Raw genomic sequence first — 12500 nt, 5'->3', positions numbered from 1 at the left:
GCCTCCCCTTGCCGGCCCAGGGGTAGACCTGGCCGCCCCTTGCCGGCCCAAGGGGTAGACCTGGCCGCCCCTTGCCGGCCCAAGGGGTAGACCTGGCCGCCCCTTGCCGGCCCAAGGGGTAGACCTGGCCTCCCCTTGCCGGCCCAAGGGGTAGACCTGGCCTCCCCTTGCCGGCCCAAGGGGTAGACCTGGCCTCCCCTTGCCGGCCCAAGGGGTAGACCTGGCCTCCCCTTGCCGGCCCAAGGGGTAGACCTGGCCTCCCCTTGCCGGCCCAAGGGGTAGACCTGGCCTCCCCTTGCCGGCCCAAGGGGTAGACCTGGCCGCCCCTTGCCGGCCCAAGGGGTAGACCTGGCCGCCCCTTGCCGGCCCAAGGGGTAGACCTGGCCTCCCCTTGCCGGCCCAAGGGGTAGACCTGGCCGCCCCTTGCCGGCCCAAGGGGTAGACCTGGCCGCCCCTTGCCGGCCCAAGGGGTAGACCTGGCCGCCCCTTGCCGGCCCAAGGGGTAGACCTGGCCGCCCCTTGCCGGCCCAAGGGGTAGACCTGGCCTCCCCTTGCCGGCCCAAGGGGTAGACCTGGCCTCCCCTTGCCGGCCCAAGGGGTAGACCTGGCCACCTTACCTGACCGTCCAGAGCAGTCCTGGCATCCCTACCTGATGCTCCAGACTTAGCTTGGCGTCCCATGCCGACACTCCGGTGTAGTACCATTACCCCTACCCGGCAGCCAGGGGTAGTACCCGTAACCCTCATTGGTACTCCGGGGTAGTACCAGTACCCCCACCCTTCAGCCAGGGGTAGTACCCGTAACCCCCACCTGTACTCTTTGGTAGTACCCGTATACCCCCGCCCGGTACTCCGGGGCAGTACCCGCATACCCCCGCCCGGTACTCCGGGGAAGTACCCATATACCTCCGCCCGGTACTCCGGGGCAGTACCCGCATACCCCCGCCCGGTACTCCGGGGAAGTACCCATATACCTCCACCCGGTACTCCGGGGCAGTACCCGCATACCCCCGCCCGGTACTCCGGGGCAGCACCCCTATGCCCCCGCCCGGTACTCCGGGGCAGTACCCGTATGCCCCCGCCCGGTACTCCGGGGTACTACCCGTAACCCCCACCTGTACTCCTTGGTAGTACCCGTATACCCCCGCCCGGTACTCCGGGGCAGTACCCGTGTACCCCCGCCAGTACTCCGGGGCAGTACCCATATACCTCCACCCGGTACTCCGGGGCAGTACCCGCATACCCCCGCCCGGTACTCCGGGGCAGTACCGGTACCCCCGCCCGGTACTCCGGGGTACTACCCGTAACCCGCACCTGTACTCCTTCCTTGGTAGTACCCGTATACCCCCGCCCGGTACTCCGGGGCAGTACCCGCATACCCCCGCCCGGTACTCCGGGGCAGTACCGGTACCCCCGCCCAGTACTCCGGGGTGCTACCCGTAACCCCCACCTGTACTCCTTCCTTGGTTGTACCCGTATACCCCCGCCCGGTACTCCGGGGCAGTACCCGCATACCCCCGCCCGGTACTCCGGGGCAGTACCGGTACCCCCGCCCGGTACTCCGGGGTGCTACCCGTAACCCCCACCTGTACTCCTTCCTTGGTAGTACCCGTATACCCCCGCCCGGTACTCCGGGGCAGTACCCGCATACCCCCGCCCGGTACTCCGGGGAAGTACCCATATACCTCCACCCGGTACTCCGGGGCAGTACCCGCATACCCCCGCCCGGTACTCTGGGGCAGTACCCGTATGCCCCCGCCCGGTACTCCGGGGTACTACCCGTAACCCCCACCTGTGCTCCTTCGTAGTACCCGTATACCCCCGTCCTGTACTCCTTGGTAGTACCCGTATACCGCCGCCCGGTACCCCGGGGTAGTACCCGTGTACCCCCGTCAGTACTCCGGGGCAGTACCGGTACCCCCGCCCGGTACGCCGGGGGAAAAACTGCTGTCCCTACGGGCGCGCGAGTTTAGACCCAGCCTTCCTACCCGACCCTCCGCCTTACGCCCGGTGTCCCCAGGCGACGTTCCGGGATAGAACCCGTTCCCCCACCAGTACTCTGGGCCCGTGGCGGAACCCTTTGTGATGCGCCGGAGTTCTACCTGCTGTCCCTACGGGCACGCGGCGATGGATCCCGGCCCCCCATCCTGACCCTCCAGGGTAGGCCCGGCCACCCTACCTGACCCTCCGGGGTCAGCCCGGTATCCCTACCCGACGCTCCGGGGTAGGCCTGGCGCCCCTACCTCATCCTCCGGGGTAGTACCCGTACCCCTACCGGTGCTCCGGGATACACCTGCTGTCCCTACAGGCGCTCCGGGGTAGGCCCGGCCACCCTACCTGACCCTCTGGGGTCAGCCCGGTGTCCCTACCCGACGCTCCGGGGTACGCCTGGCGCCCCTACCTCATGCTCCGGGGTAGTACCGGTACCCCTACCGGTGCTCCGGGGTACACCTGCTGTCCCTACAGGCGCTCCGGGGTAGGCCCGGCCACCCTACCTGACCCTCCGGGGTCAGCCCGGTATCCCTACCCGACGCTCCGGGGTAGGCCTGGCGCCCCTACCTCATCCTCCGGGGTAGTGCCGGTACCCCTGCCGGTGCTCCGGGGTACACCTGCGGTCCCTACAGGCGCTCCGGGGTAGGCCCAGCCACCCTACCTGACCCTCTGGGGTCAGCCCGGTATCCCTACCCGACGCTCCGGGGTAGGCCTGGCGCCCCTACCTCATCCTCCGGGGTAGTACCCGTACCCCTACCGGTGCTCCGGGATACACCTGCTGTCCCTACAGGCGCTCCGGGGTAGGCCCGGCCACCCTACCTGACCCTCCGGGGTCAGCCCGGTGTCCCTACCCGACGCTCCGGGGTACGCCTGGCGCCCCTACCTCATGCTCCGGGGTAGTGCCGGTACCCCTACCGGTGCTCCGGGGTACACCTGCGGTCCCTACAGGCGCTCCGGGGTAGGCCCGGCCACCCTACCTGACCCTCCGGGGTCAGCCCGGTATCCCTACCCGACGCTCCGGGGTAGGCCTGGCGCCCCTACCTCATCCTCCGGGGTAGTGCCGGTACCCCTGCCGGTGCTCCGGGGTACACCTGCGGTCCCTACAGGCGCTCCGGGGTAGGCCCGGCCACCCTACCTGACCCTCCGGGGTCAGCCCGGTATCCCTACCCGACGCTCCGGGGTAGGCCTGGCGCCCCTACCTCATCCTCCGGGGTAGTACCCGTACCCCTACCGGTGCTCCGGGATACACCTGCGGTCCCTACAGGCGCTCCGGGGTAGGCCCGGCCACCCTACCTGACCCTCTGGGGTCAGCCCGGTGTCCCTACCCGACGCTCCGGGGTAGGCCTGGCGCCCCTACCTCATCCTCCGGGGTAGTGCCGGTACCCCTGCCGGTGCTCCGGGGTACACCTGCGGTCCCTACAGGCGCTCCGGGGTAGGCCCGGCCACCCTACCTGACCCTCCGGGGTCAGCCCGGTATCCCTACCCGACGCTCCGGGGTAGGCCTGGCGCCCCTACCTCATCCTCCGGGGTAGTGCCGGTACCCCTGCCGGTGCTCCGGGGTACACCTGCGGTCCCTACAGGCGCTCCGGGGTAGGCCCGGCCACCCTACCTGACCCTCCGGGGTCAGCCCGGTATCCCTACCCGACGCTCCGGGGTAGGCCTGGCGCCCCTACCTCATCCTCCGGGGTAGTGCCGGTACCCCTGCCGGTGCTCCGGGGTACACCTGCGGTCCCTACAGGCGCTCCGGGGTAGGCCCGGCCACCCTACCTGACCCTCCGGGGTCAGCCCGGTATCCCTACCCGACGCTCCGGGGTAGGCCTGGCGCCCCTACCTCATCCTCCGGGGTAGTGCCGGTACCCCTGCCGGTGCTCCGGGGTACACCTGCGGTCCCTACAGGCGCTCCGGGGTAGGCCCGGCCACCCTACCTGACCCTCCGGGGTCAGCCCGGTATCCCTACCCGACGCTCCGGGGTAGGCCTGGCGCCCCTACCTCATCCTCCGGGGTAGTGCCGGTACCCCTGCCGGTGCTCCGGGGTACACCTGCGGTCCCTACAGGCGCTCCGGGGTAGGCCCGGCCACCCTACCTGACCCTCCGGGGTCAGCCCGGTATCCCTACCCGACGCTCCGGGGTAGGCCTGGCGCCCCTACCTCATCCTCCGGGGTAGTGCCGGTACCCCTGCCGGTGCTCCGGGGTACACCTGCGGTCCCTACAGGCGCTCCGGGGTAGGCCCGGCCACCCTACCTGACCCTCTGGGGTCAGCCCGGTGTCCCTACCCGACGCTCCGGGGTAGGCCTGGCGCCCCTACCTCATCCTCCGGGGTAGTGCCGGTACCCCTGCCGGTGCTCCGGGGTACACCTGCGGTCCCTACAGGCGCTCCGGGGTAGGCCCGGCCACCCTACCTGACCCTCCGGGGTCAGCCCGGTATCCCTACCCGACGCTCCGGGGTAGGCCTGGCGCCCCTACCTCATCCTCCGGGGTAGTGCCGGTACCCCTGCCGGTGCTCCGGGGTACACCTGCGGTCCCTACAGGCGCTCCGGGGTAGGCCCGGCCACCCTACCTGACCCTCTGGGGTCAGCCCGGTGTCCCTACCCGACGCTCCGGGGTAGGCCTGGCGCCCCTACCTCATCCTCCGGGGTAGTGCCGGTACCCCTGCCGGTGCTCCGGGGTACACCTGCGGTCCCTACAGGCGCTCCGGGGTAGGCCCGGCCACCCTACCTGACCCTCCGGGGTCAGCCCGGTATCCCTACCCGACGCTCCGGGGTAGGCCTGGCGCCCCTACCTCATCCTCCGGGGTAGTGCCGGTACCCCTGCCGGTGCTCCGGGGTACACCTGCGGTCCCTACAGGCGCTCCGGGGTAGGCCCGGCCACCCTACCTGACCCTCCGGGGTCAGCCCGGTGTCCCTACCCGACGCTCCGGGGTAGGCCTGGCGCCCCTACCTCATCCTCCGGGGTAGTGCCGGTACCCCTGCCGGTGCTCCGGGGTACACCTGCGGTCCCTACAGGCGCTCCGGGGTAGGCCCGGCCACCCTACCTGACCCTCCGGGGTCAGCCCGGTGTCCCTACCCGACGCTCCGGGGTAGGCCTGGCGCCCCTACCTCATCCTCCGGGGTAGTGCCGGTACCCCTGCCGGTGCTCCGGGGTACACCTGCGGTCCCTACAGGCGCTCCGGGGTAGGCCCGGCCACCCTACCTGACCCTCTGGGGTCATCCCGGTGTCCCTACCCGACGCTCCGGGGTAGGCCTGGCGCCCCTACCTCATCCTCCGGGGTAGTGCTGGTACCCCTACCGGTGCTCCGGGGTACACCTGCGGTCCCTACAGGCGCTCCGGGGTAGGCCCGGCCACCCTACCTGACTTTCTGGGGGTCAGCCCGGTATCCCTACCTGATGCTCCGGGGTAGTCCTGGCCTCCTTACCTGTGTCTCCGGGTAAACCTGGCCACGCTGCAGGGTCGGCCTGCACTCCCTGGCCGCGCTACGGGCCGGTCCTGATTAGTGTATTAAGACCGCTCCGCGATTCCACTTTCTTAAAATTTATTGTGTCTGACAGCTTGTCTTTTACCACGCACGCAGGCAGGCAGGCAGGCAGGCAGGCACGCGTCAAAAACGTGAGAGCAAAGCGTTACCCACAGTCGGAGTACTTTATCGGTAACGACTTCTTCGGGAAGAGGCGCCGACGCTGCTCTCTCGTCTCTGTACGAGTCGGTGGCCGTCCGGGTACCGCGTGGCACCGTTGGCGTGGGATCCGCTCCTAAACGAATACAGAAGAATCGATACGCTATGAATCGTCATCGATTGAAGTTATTAACAGTTGACGAGCGATGCTGGATTGTATCGTTTATGGAGCGTCACCTACCGACTGATTTAGCGCTACGCGGTAATACGCTTTCTGGCAGTTCCTTAAATAACAAAACTCATTCGTTCACGCACGCTAGGTGTGCGTCCCTTCGTTAATAGCCGGAGAAGGAATACGTACGTACGTACGTACGTACCTACCAGCGGATCGTCACGGATTGAATATGACTCGATTAGTAGTCACCAGTATTATAAATTACCGACTCCTAAAGTCTGATTGCGGCACTCCTTTAGGACCTTGCGACGCTCTTGGTTAACGTTAGCGTTCTCCGGCCCCTGCGTTATCGCGCATTAACTGTTCATTGGCCTCCGAGGGACGGCGGTCTCGCAGGCCTCTGAAGAAAGCCAGTCGGCTGCCTGACAAGCGGTCCCTGTGGCCGAGGCCGACTTAGCCGAGCATCCTCGGAGACGACGAGCTCGCGTGGCCGCCGTGCCGGCTGACCGGCCCACCCCGGGGCCGTTTCCCCCCCGCTCCCGTCGCCGAAGGAGCGCGCCCCCCGCCACCGCCTAAGGCCGCTGGGACCTTCCTCACCGCTCGAACGCATCCCGCCGGCGACGGAGCCGCTGATGCCCCTCTGTCGGAAGCGCGGCGCGCCTCTCCGGCAGCCCTGGCTGGGGCCCTGGAGCCCCAGGTCTCTGCCCAGGCCGAGGCACGCGGCTGCTGCTTTGCCAGGGACGGGTCCGACCGGGAGCCGAGCGCATCGCCCGTAGGCAGGCACGGGCGCAGGCCGGACGTCGAAGCGGCCGACCACCCGGGCTGTAACAGAGAAAGCGGCGTTAGCGACACCGTTACAAATCTTTCTCATTTCCACCTGCGTGCGCGCCCGCACCCCGCCAAAACAGGCCCCCGGCCCGAACGCCCACCGCCTGCTGCTGCAGCCGCTCACCCGCCCTTAGACACACGCACGCGCACGCACGCACTGCCCCCCCCCATTCGAGTCCCCGCCCCAAACACCTCCCGCCCGCCACCGCACCCACTCGCACGGGGCTACACACGTGCGCACCCCCCCCCCCGCAACCGGCCCCCCCCAGCCCAAACCCTCCACCCGCTGCCCCGCTCACAGTCGTGCGCTCAAAACGCACACGCGCGCAGCCCCCCCCCCCCCCCGCCCGAAACAGGGCCCCGGGCCGACACCCCCCACCCCCGTCACCCCGGGCCCGCCGCTGCACGCACACACACACCGCCCCCCCGCCCTCCCGCCACGCAGTTCGCGCCGAGCCTGGCTGCCCCTGCTCCCCCCTTCCGCCACCAGGCTTGCCGCCCCCGGTGGTGGAAGGCGGGAGACTTTAGGACCCTGCGGCGTCCCTGCCGGCTCCGTGCCCGGGCGGGAGAGGGGAGCCCCCCCGGTGCCCTGCCGTCTCTAAACCCCAGCTGCCGAGTCCCTATCCTGCCGCACCCGTGGCCCCGCTCCCGCCTTTCTTTCTCAGCCAGCCACGCACTCGCCCTGCTCCACTCCCGCCCGCCCCCGCCGCGGGGGGAAAACTAAAGGACCGGGGGGGTGGGACGGGGACGGGGACGGGGGAGAGAAGTAAAAAAAATAAAACTCCAACCGATCCAAACAGAAGCCTTCTCCGAAAAGACACACCGTCCCCCCTCGCCAGCCTGCCTCTGCGCCAGGCTCCCCGCCTGCTCGCCAGCCGCTCTCGCCCTGCTCCACTCCCGCCCGCCCCCGCCGCGGGGGGAAAACTAAACGACCGGGGGGGGGGGGGACGGGGACGGGGACGGGGACGGGGGAGAGAAGTAAAAAAAATAAAACTCCAACCGATCCAAACAGAAGCCTTCTCCGAAAAGACACACCGTCCCCCCTCGCCAGCCTGCCTCTGCGCCAGGCTCCCCGCCTGCTCGCCAGCCGCTCTCGCCCTGCTCCATTCCTGCCCGCCCCCGCCGCGGGGGGAAAACTAAACGACCGGGGGGGGGGGGGACGGGGACGGGGACGGGGACGGGGGAGAGAAGTAAAAAAAATAAAACTCCAACCGATCCAAACAGAAGCCTTCTCCGAAAAGACACACCGTCCCCCCTCGCCAGCCTGCCTCTGCGCCAGGCTCCCCGCCTGCTCGCCAGCCGCTCTCGCCCTGCTCCACTCCTGCCCGCCCCCGCCGCGGGGGGAAAACTAAACGACCGGGGGGGGGGGGACGGGGACGGGGACGGGGACGGGGGAGAGAAGTAAAAAAAATAAAACTCCAACCGATCCAAACAGAAGCCTTCTCCGAAAAGACACACCGTCCCCCCTCGCCAGCCTACCTCTGCGCCAGGCTCCCCGCCTGCTCGCCAGCCGCTCTCGCCCCCCCTCTTTTCTAGCCTCCTTTCCCCGCCGCTGCTGCCGCCGCGACTGAGCAGCAGACCGTTGCCGTGGCGGGAAACACCACAGTTTCCGGGGGCCCCGTTGCCGGGCTGCAGACCACCCCACCCAGCCACCCGCCCCCCAACCCCCCGTCTCCAGGGCGCCGGAAAGTCTGTGATCGGGTGGGGCCGGGGGAGGGGGGGGGGGGGGGGGGCTGCACCTACTGGCCTGCAGGTCCGGGACTGCAGCGCGGGGAGGGAGGGGGAGCACACCGGTGCAGGGGTGCGTGTAGCTGTGTGTGCCTGCGTCGCGTTCTGTGTGTGTGTGTGTGTGTGTGTGTGCGCGCGCCTCTGAGCGCGCGTGTGTCACCGGGGGGGGGGGGGTGGCAGTGCCTGCAGGATCGCAGATATGTATTTTAAAGTATTTATTTTATGAAAAAAAAGGAAAACGTCAAAAAAACACCAAAAAAAAACAGGCGGGGGGGGGGAGAAAAATTAAAAACAACCCCCCAAAAAAAGCCCAAGACCGCAAAAACCAAAACCAAAAGTCGGCGAGCACCCAGCAGCGCCGGGACCCGAACCTGAACCTGGCAAGGGGCTACCAGTCCTGAAGGCACCCAGTGAACAGCGAACTCGCGCCGGGGAGCCGGGCAGTTTGTGCCGGGGGCTGCCACCTCTGCCCGGACCCCGCCGACAGAATATGGTTGGGGGGGGGGGGGGCAGCAGCGGAGCAGAGGGGCTGGCTGGTGTGGTGAAGCTGGCAAGTGCCTGGCAGCCACCGGCTCGGAATAGGTGCGTGCACGTGCATGAGAACGACGAGGGTGGGGGGGGGGGGTGTGTGTGTCAGGAAACAAAAATTATTTTGAAAACTGGTTGTCGTTAATATTGTATTAATATTTCCCGCCGGAATCAATAAAGGTGAAATAACTCTTGCATCAGACAGTACGTTTAAACGTGCTCCCTTGGTGTAGAAGTGGTTCAAACTCGGGAAGGGGAGGGGGAAAGAAATGCCGTCCGGGAGAACCGGGAGAGGGTGGCCCTTTTAATCAGATTTGCTAAAATCTCAAAAGAAAGGAAAAAAAAAAAAAAACCGAAAAAAACGAACCAAAAACAGGCGCACCTGCCCCCCCCGCCCCCCCCCGCCCAAGGGGCACCGAACGGCTGCCAGGTCTACCCGGCTCCGCGGGCGGCCGCCAGGTCTACCCGGCTCCGGAGGCCGGCGCGGCCGCCGGCGGCGCCCGGAGGACGCGGGGTGTCGCTGCCGCAGCGGCCGGTGAAAAGGGCCGCCAGGTCTACCCGGCTCCGCGGGCGGCCGCCAGGTCTACCCGGCTCCGGAGGCCGGCGCGGCCGCCGGCGGCGCCCGGAGGACGCGGGGTGTCGCTGCCGCAGCGGCCGGTGAAAAGGGCCGCCAGGTCTACCCGGCTCCGCGGGCGGCCGCCAGGTCTACCCGGCTCCGGAGGCCGGCGCGGCCGCCGGCGGCGCCCGGAGGACGCGGGGTGTCGCTGCCGCAGCGGCCGGTGAAAAGGGCCGCCAGGTCTACCCGGCTCCGCGGGCGGCCGCCAGGTCTACCCGGCTCCGGAGGCCGGCGCGGCCGCCGGCGGCGCCCGGAGGACGCGGGGTGTCGCTGCCGCAGCGGCCGGTGAAAAGGGCTGCCAGGTCTACCCGGCTCCGCGGGCGGCCGCCAGGTCTACCCGGCTCCGGAGGCCGGCGCGGCCGCCGGCGGCGCCCGGAGGACGCGGGGTGTCGCTGCCGCAGCGGCCGGTGAAAAGAGCCGCCAGGTCTACCCGGCTCCGCGGGCGGCCGCCAGGTCTACCCGGCTCCGGAGGCCGGCGCGGCCGCCGGCGGCGCCCGGAGGACGCGGGGTGTCGCTGCCGCAGCGGCCGGTGAAAAGAGCCGCCAGGTCTACCCGGCTCCGCGGGCGGCCGCCAGGTCTACCCGGCTCCGGAGGCCGGCGCGGCCGCCGGCGGCGCCCGGAGGACGCGGGGTGTCGCTGCCGCAGCGGCCGGTGAAAAGAGCCGCCAGGTCTACCCGGCTCCGGCGGGACTTAGCCGCATTTCGGGGGCGGGGAGGTAGACCTGATAGCCCCGCCACTTTCTCGGAGCTGGCCAAGGGGTCGCTGTTTTTCGCTGCCTCCAGTTACGTCATCGTAAAAGTCGGTGTCATTGGCGGGTCTCCCCGGTGGGCAGGGACGGCACTCTTGGAGCCGGCCGGGGGCGGGGACGTGATCTCCCGTACTATAGGAGGTAGTGGTGACTCGTGCACGGAGCAGCGCTAGTGAGCGGCTGCAAGGCTTACGGCTCAGCCGGCGAAGTGGAGCGCTGGGCGGCCGTTGTGGTGGTGGTTTTGCCTGGTGGTTCGGCTCGTTTTCTGTCTGTTCGGCCGGTTGGTCTCTCCCGGTGTTTTCCAAGTAAGCCAGCCGGGCGCCTGCGAGGGTCTGGCAGGCTGGCGGTGGCTGTTGACCCGAGTGGTGCGAGAGGTGCAAAGGTGGATTCCGCAGGGCATAGCCCGGTGGCCGGCGGCGGCCACCGGCACTCGAACGCTGGAAGACCGGGTGGAGCCGAGCCTGCCTCGGCTTTCCCCCGGCCCCGGAGGGCCCGATGATGGCAAAGGTGGAGCGCTGGTATATGCGAGGGCAGCTGCCCGTGAGCATCCAGCCCGCCGCGGCTGCCGCCGCCTCCTGAGGGCCTGGTGATGGGCGGGCGAGGTGGCGGCACCTCGTCCTTTGACTCTGGCCTTAAGCTGGAGCGGGCAGAGCGGCAGCCGGTCCCGGTGGCTGGCAGCTGGATGCAGACGGCTGGGGGTTCTCGTGCGTGCCGCAGCTTCCCCCCAGCCCCCGAGGGCCCGATGATGGCACAGGTGAGAGGCCGCAGCGCCTCGTCCTGTTTTTGCCGGCATGAGCCACGCGTGGGCGGCCTGTGGTGTCCGGCCTGCCCCGGCTTGCCTGGTTGCAGGAGGGCTCGGTGGAAAGGTCTGCAGCGCTGTACCGGGTTTAGAGGTGGCGGCACCTCATCGCGTTTTCTCCGGCCTTAAGCTGGAGCCCATGCACGAATTGGGCAGAGTGCAAGCGGCAGCCGGTCCCGGTGGCTGGCAGCCGGATGCAGACGGCTGGGGGTTCTCGTGCGTGCCGCAGCTTCCCCCCAGCCCCCGAGGGCCCGATGATGGCACAGGTGAGAGGCCGCAGCGCCTCGTCCTGTTTCTGCCGGCATGAGCCACGCGTGGGCGGCCTGTGGTGTCCGGCCTGCCCCGGCTTGCCTGGTTGCAGGAGGGCTCGGTGGAAAGGTCTGCAGCGCTGTACCGGGTTAGAGGTGGCGGCACCTCATCGCGTTTTCTCCGGCCTTAAGCTGGAGCCCATGCACGAATTGGGCAGAGTGCAAGCGGCAGCCGGTCCCGGTGGCTGGCAGCCGGATGCAGACGGCTGGGGGTTCTCGTGCGTGCCGCAGCTTCCCCCCAGCCCCCAAGGGCCCGATGATGGCACAGGTGAGAGGCCGCAGCGCCTCGTCCTGTTTCTGCCGGCATGAGCCACGCGTGGGCGGCCTGTGGTGTCCGGCCTGCCCCGGCTTGCCTGGTTGCAGGAGGGCTCGGTGGAAAGGTCTGCAGCGCTGTACCGGGTTAGAGGTGGCGGCACCTCATCGCGTTTTCTCCGGCCTTAAGCTGGAGCCCGCGAAGCGGGAAGAAAAGTGCGGCTGTACCTGGTGGCTGGCAAGTCGAACGCAGGCGGCTGGGGTTGTCTCGCTTCTGTGGCATTCCCCCAGGCCCCGAACACCCGTGCGCGGCATGGGTCCAGGTGCCTTTTTTTTCCCCGACGGCAAGCGGTTGCCTGTGGGGCGGGCAAAGACCGGCAGCCGGTGGCGGTTGCCGGCACTCGAACGCTGGAGGAGCTGGGGCAGTTGAGCCTGCTGTGGCCATCCCCCGGTCCCGTTACCTTCCTCAAGGGAATCGTTGTCTGGAGCCGGGTGGCCCGTGGCACCTCCCGCTCCACGATTTGACTGATCCAGACCCACAGGCAGCGCCCGCTGAGGCGTCCTCGGGTGCGTCGGAGAGCCTCCACGGCGGGCCGGCTCTGCCGGTGTTCAGGCCGTTGGAGCACCTCTCGCAGGCGTTGCCCTCACTCGCACGCAGAGCCCCCGCACCTGCCGTCCGCCCCCGGTTGGCGACGGGTGCGAGTGGCCGTCGCTGTCCCAGGACTCGTGGCCGTGGGGCCTCCGCTCCTTCCTCCGTTCCCTTCCCTTACTGATCGATGAGGCGTTTAGGGCGCGTCGGAGGGGCTTCCCGGCGGGCCGGCTCTGCCGGTGTTCAGGCCGGCGTTGCACCTCTCCGCAGACGTTGCCCTCTCACTCGCACGCAGAGCCCCCGCACCTGCCGTCCGCCCCCGGTTGGC

The sequence above is a fragment of the Buteo buteo genome, unplaced genomic scaffold, assembly GCF_964188355.1.
Source record: "Buteo buteo unplaced genomic scaffold, bButBut1.hap1.1 HAP1_SCAFFOLD_51, whole genome shotgun sequence".
Taxonomy (NCBI): domain Eukaryota; kingdom Metazoa; phylum Chordata; class Aves; order Accipitriformes; family Accipitridae; genus Buteo; species Buteo buteo.
This window is presented reverse-complemented; position numbering follows the sequence as displayed.